This window comes from Ochotona princeps, chromosome 10 (genome assembly GCF_030435755.1).
Source record: "Ochotona princeps isolate mOchPri1 chromosome 10, mOchPri1.hap1, whole genome shotgun sequence".
NCBI classification, from domain to species: domain Eukaryota; kingdom Metazoa; phylum Chordata; class Mammalia; order Lagomorpha; family Ochotonidae; genus Ochotona; species Ochotona princeps.
In genome coordinates this window covers 56065334-56071868 of record NC_080841.1, presented here as the reverse complement: position 1 = coordinate 56071868, position 6535 = coordinate 56065334, and positions in this window count along the sequence as shown.

Below are 6535 nucleotides of genomic sequence, written 5' to 3'. Positions count from 1 at the left end.
GCCTTAAGCTCACAGAGGACAGTAGATTTTTAATATATTGTACAGTTCCCTTTTCAGGACCCTGATGACACTCACACACACTCCATCTGGTGTTATAAAAGCTTTCTCAAGCCTGGATTCCTTCTCTGAAGTTATTTCCAAAATCCCATCCATAAATGAAGAGCTATAGGATGCTTATTGGTTTCAGGGCTTCTAATAGTGTATTGATTCTGGGCAGGAGCTTAGCATCTGGTTTGGCTGGAGAATTTAATTTTCTACAAACCACACAATCTACTATCAGCTGATATTGACACAAACAGCAGACCAGGGTTCCTTAGATGCTAGTGTGCAGAGCCATGCTGAACTGGTTTCTTTCTAGATGACAACAAAAGTAAAAACCAAAGTCAATATAGAGGATTTTTTAAAAAGCTAAGTATGTTCAGTTTCAAAGACTGCCAGCTTTTGAGTTTAGGCTTTTAGTTCCCTATTTCTCCTTTTATGTGTGTGAGTAGTCGTAGTAGTACAGTAGTTCTTGATTTTTTTTTCTAAATGTATTTGACAAAACAGAGATAGACCACTCCTGCCAGCCCCCAAATATGGGGAACATGTTCCTGATTCAGGGCCTTGGAAAGAATAGGCTCTGCTGGGCTACTGGGTCATCCAGTGACTATTTAAAGATGGGAGAGAACTCAGGTTTAAATTCCTCTCCACTTCCCTCCTGCAATCAATACACTCCTTGCATTCATTTCTGCTCAGGGTTGGTTGGAATGAAAAACCTGGGAAGCCAGGCAGGCTTTTAAAAAGAAGCCTTGAAGCCCCACATTGATTTATTCAGCAGGAGGAGAACAGGAGACATGTGATCTGAAGCCCCCTCTGTGCAGTGAGGTCTTCGTAGTTCTGAGATCCTTGCTTTCAAGATTATTCTTGCTTCTCCAGCCTCCCCTCACTGGCATCATTTTGACCTTCAGCTTCAATGGCCAAAATAACACAACCTCCTTCTTTGTTTAGGCCACACGAGCTCTGGGCCACTCAGCACGGTATCTGCTGGGAGCCTCAACTTCTCTTTCAAGGCCGACACTAGGCACCATGTGACCATAAAAAAGAGTAACTTCTCCCTCTACTGTGTGGGCCACAAAGAGTTACTTAGAGATTTACACTGATGGGGGAGGAGATGGCAGTTTGAGTGGCTCTACTCAAAGGACCAGCCTTGGTCAATTCCCCAAGTACCATGTCTGCTGGCTCACGGCTAGGACCCTGGGATTTCCACTGTGGCTGCTTCCCACAGCCCCAAGACTGTCAGCTCTGCTTCTGAGACTTCATGCAAGCCTTCTGATGCGCCTCCCATGTTTCTCACACCTGCCCATAATTATCAACACCCATCCTTGAGCCACTCAGGACCTTTGGCACCACTGTGCTGCCTGGCTGGTCTGAAGCAAGGCTGTGAGGTAGAATGCCTGTCCAGGACACTATGGCTGCTGCTCTGTGGTCTCTTGCATTAGCAACCACAGCTGTCTTCCATGTCAGTACACAGAAAGCTACCCATGTCTGGAAACAGGCAATAGCCTATTTACTGTTTATTATAAAGAATGGGGCAACAAGCACCCCCTGACAGATGTCTTTTTTCACTGGTATTTCGGGTGTAACAGCAGTATTGCTAGACCAGAGCATGTAATATATAAATTCTGATACTGAAAGAGTGGTCCCCTTCAAGAAAGTAATTTTCCTTTCACTGGCAGGGCATGAACAATCTTCTTTCTGCCAACAGTGTGTCAATCACTGTGTCAACTTCAATTCCTCTAATTAATGGGGACACAGGACAGGCTTAATAATGGTATGCCTCTCTGTACATCTTCTTGGAGTATTCTTGGGCTAGACTCCATCTGGAGGTACTGTACAAATCTAAATAGGGGACAAAGTCCACTTTAAACTCTGGATAACTTTCGCCTTTCCCTACACAGACGTCTAGTTCCTCATTCAACTTTTATTGAGTACATCTGTTTTAGTACTGTCAGAAAAACCATGTTGCTGAGTGGCTGCTTGGTGCAGTAGTTGTTAAGACACAGCCTAGGATGCCCATATCCCATAGTGGAGTACCCGGATTACAGCTTCAAGTCTGCCCACTACCCTGCACCCCAGATACTTGCCACTGTGCACCCTGGGGAATAGCAGGTGATGGTTCAAGTAGTTGGGTCCCAGCCACCTGTATTCGAGACCCCACTTGGACTCTATGCTCTTGGCTTTGGCCAAGCCCAACCTAAACTGCTGTCTGATGCCTAAGCCTTCTGATGCTCCTCCCATGGATCTCACACCTGCCCATAGTTATCAACACCCACCCTTGAGCCACTCTGGACCTTTGGCACCACCGTGCTGCCTGGCTGGTCTGAAGCATTTGGGTGACAGCTATCTTTTTCTTCTCCCCTTTCAAAAAACAGAAACAAAATAAAACATCTAGCCAGCAGGAAGGCTTTATTTCCCATTTTATTCGTGATTCAGGTCCAGCAAGGTCAGTGCAAAAGCAGTAACCTGATTCCAAGCTTTCAAGCCTGTGTTCATTCCATTATGCCATCCAAACTGCTCGATAAAACTCCCCATTATGGCTTCCTGATAGTAACTGAAGATAGATGTGGGAGCTAAAACAATAAAGGAATGTGGGAATGGTAACTCTTTTCTCTCTGTGTTGGTCAAACCACTGCTTATTAGCAGAGACAGGCTCTTCCTGGGTTCCCAGCCAGCGTTCAGAGCAAGAAGCTGGGATTGCCCACAGATTTCCCATACAGTGTGTTCCATGGGAATGTTGGGTCCTATCAGTGTCTAGCTTAAAGAAACAATACCCAATTCTGGGCTCTACCATATGAGATTGTGGTTTAACTGGTCTGCTGTGGCCTGGATCCTGGAGACTGCCCAAGCGATCTCATGGGCACTATGGCTCAGTTGCCTCATTTCTGTCATCTTCTCTCTCCCTTTTCTCCACATGAGGAAGGCGAGGCAAAGGCAATGTGCCTTGCCCATGGTCACAATGCTATCAAGTAACAACTCAGACCCCAGTATGGACTTGAGGCGGTCCATGCCGCCCACCAAGCTGACAAAGTACAGGGCCGCCACTGTTCTTCCTTTTCAAGGCTAACTGTTGGTGTTTTCCATGGGCGCAGACCGAGATGGTAACTTAGAAGTGGGGGTCTGCAACTTCAGCCATCTGTGTCAACATTTGCTACTTTGCTTCAGGATCCCGCATAGTACTGTGACAGTGGTGTCATCTGTCACAAGTTGTGATCCAGTTGACTTGGTTTTAATGGCTGCTCTCCCTTCTACTCTCATCCACTTCAGGCTATGTCTTTCCTCTCAAGAATCTTGTCACTGCTGCTAAGGGTACTTGTGGCATTGGAGTCCCGCCTGCCCGGTCTTGCTAGATTTGGGCAACCATGACAATGACATCCACTTTCTCCACCAGATGGCCTGCTCCGGGAGATTAGGAGCCACCCGGTCTTTGCTCACTGTAGTTCTCCCAGCACATGACACCCAGGCACCCAGCACCAATGCGCTAAGGGTGGGGTTGCTCTCTGCATTGTCTTGGGAGCAGAACTCTGGTCCAATTCCTCTTTGCCTAGAACCTCCAGGGCACAGACTGGAAAACCAGCTCTACGTCCTGCCCTGTCCAGAGCTTAGGAGTTCACTCAGGGTGGTTTTGGCTGCGCTGGAAACCACCGTCCACCTCTGACTGGGGGTTAGCTTCCAGAAGGGTTCACCTCCGTTGCATCCATGCTGTTTCTAACTCACATCTGTGTATACCGTGAGCAGCAGCATTATACATATAACCGTGTTGCCAAGTCAGTGAGTTCCGTGGACAGTGAGTGCAGGTTTCTCCAGCCACCTGCTTTATGTTCCAATTACTCTGATTTTCTTCCCTAAAAAGTACAAAGTCTGAATCACAGAAATACAAATGTTGTAACAGTATAAAAACAGGAAGTAACACACTAGAACAACCAAAGGTTGACCTGTATAACTACTGGAAAATTCTGATGGCAAGTTGACGCTAATTAGCATTTCCCTTCCCAGACATAGGCCTGCCTCCTCCCAAGCCCTACCCTACCCCACACTTCACTGCAAACCACTGCTCAATCACTGACCAGCATGCCTCATCCAAACCTCCCGAGACCCACAGCACTTCCCACCCTGCCTGCCACCGCTGCAATCTGACTGTGGCCCTAGTCATGATAACAGATGACAGCCAAGCTCCTAACTGTCAAATCCAAACTGATGTTCCAGTCAACATCAGAGTTTCTCTGCAGTATTCCACATCACATATCTCTTCTTCCCAACGCCTCATGCATTCACGGCACTGCACTGTCTTCTTGAACTGACCCAACTGTGCTTTGTCTCCTGTGTGTCCCCTCCGCCTCCACTCATGCACACGTCACCTCCACGCTCTGCAATGACTTTCTGCTTCAGGAGTACAAAACCACATCCCTCTGGGCCACTAACTCCTCGCCCTGTGGTGGCATGTGGCATGTGTGATTCTTGTGTGACAACACTGTGCTGAACGGCATACGCAAATCAACTCGTTTACCCCTCACAATATCACGGAAACACAACTTCACCAGGGAAGCATGGTTACACCAGGAGCTAGAACAGGCTGCAGATGCAAAGTTCATACCCAGAGTTCTAACCCAGCCACTGGGCACTCACACACTGCAGAGGCTGTCCATGGCTCCCGTGTGCAAGTGCTGCGTGTTTTCCATCTGGTGCCTCGTTTGAATTTAAAGATCTGTTTTTATTTATTGGAAAAGCAGAGTGACAGCTGGAGAGAGAGAGGCAGAGACAGACAGAGGTATCTCCCATCTGCTGGCTGGTTGACTCCTCAAATGGCTGCAACAGCCAGGGGTGGATCAGGCCAAAGCCAGGAGCTTGGATCTGCATCCATGTATTCCACATGGGTGGCAGGGGCCCAAGCACGTAGATCACCCTCACAACTGTCTTTCCAGACACATTGGCAGAGCTGGGTTGGAAGCAGAACAACTGCACTTGAACTGGTGCTCCTCTGGGATGGTGCTGGTTTATTACCCCACTGTGCCCCAATGCAGGGGGTGGAGGCTCTGGCATCTCTTAACTGCCTTTGTTTGCAGCTGACGAGTGTGAGGCCCAGAAAGAGAATGTGACTTGCCCAAGGTCACACTCCTAAGGACAACTCAGATTCCAGTATGCACTTACCACCCACCAGTCCACTGTAGCAACTGGCCAATGTACAAGGACTTTCTCATCACTCTTCTTCAGAAGCCCTACTAAATGACATTGGTTAGAGACAGGCACACGTGAGTGACAACTGCAAACCCTCTTTACCCACTTCAAGCCACTTGGTCCACTCTTAGTGTCAGTCCCCTGGGTCTCCTCTGGCTTGGCTTGCTCACCTTCCTGACAAGGCATCTTATGGGCTTTCTGAACTTCATGTTAGAGAACCCCAGATCCCTCATTGCCAACCGTTAGTACCACCTGTTACTCCCCAGTGCTCAAATCCTACATGTCTAACCAGAGGTCACTTTCCCACTAATGCTAACTTGGCTCCTTCTCCAGAGCTCATTTGATCTGACAGTGGCCTTCTTCCTCAGGCACTGTCCCAGCCTTAGGGCTGGGCAATCCCCCTTGCCTCAGTCTCCCCTGTCCCACAGACATCTCAATTTAGAGTACAGCCCCAGTCACAAGAGCATACAACAGGAATGATGTTAACAAGAAGTGCAAGTCACACACTGAGATTACAGAAAATTAAGCATCCAAATAAACAGAGCCATTCTGTGTTGACAGATTAGAAGAGTCAATATTGTGAAGACAGCAATTTTTCCTGAGCTGATGTGTGGATTCCAAATAATTCTTATCAATATCCCAGTAGGTTTGGTTTTTGCAGAAACTGACAAACAGATCCTGAAATTGATATAGAAATGCAAAGGAGTCACAATTGGCAGAACAATCTGAAAAAAGATGAAGCTGGGAAAAGTACAATTAGCTGATTTCAAAACTTAAAAGAACTCTTGCCATGTACAAGTATGTTCAATTGACTTTTGATAGAAACATAATAGGGGAAAACATTCTAACACATGGTGCTGAGACCATAGGAATTTACATACATTTATCTTATGCAACATATAAAAATTCAAAATGGCTTACAGACTCAACCTTAAGAGCTAGAACAATAAAACTTCCAGAATAAAACCTAACAGAAAATCTTTATGGTCTTGATTAGGCTGAAAGATAGTATTAAAAGGACAATCAATGTAACAACAGAGACATACACATACACATACACACAAACACCTGATTAAATTGACTTAATTAAAAATCTGCACTTCAAAAGACACTATTAACCAGCATGGTTGCCTATTCTATTCTGTTTTATCTGCAAGGGGATGTGTTTAAGTAGACCACTGCCACCAACTTACCTGGGTCCTTGGGTGAGGGTGGGAGCCACTGAGGGCTTTTGATGTAGGCAGAGCTATAGCCAAGGGCCTCCCCAGACCAGGCTGCTACACCCATACGCATGCATAAGAGTTGGGGTAGGGGTGAGCAAGGT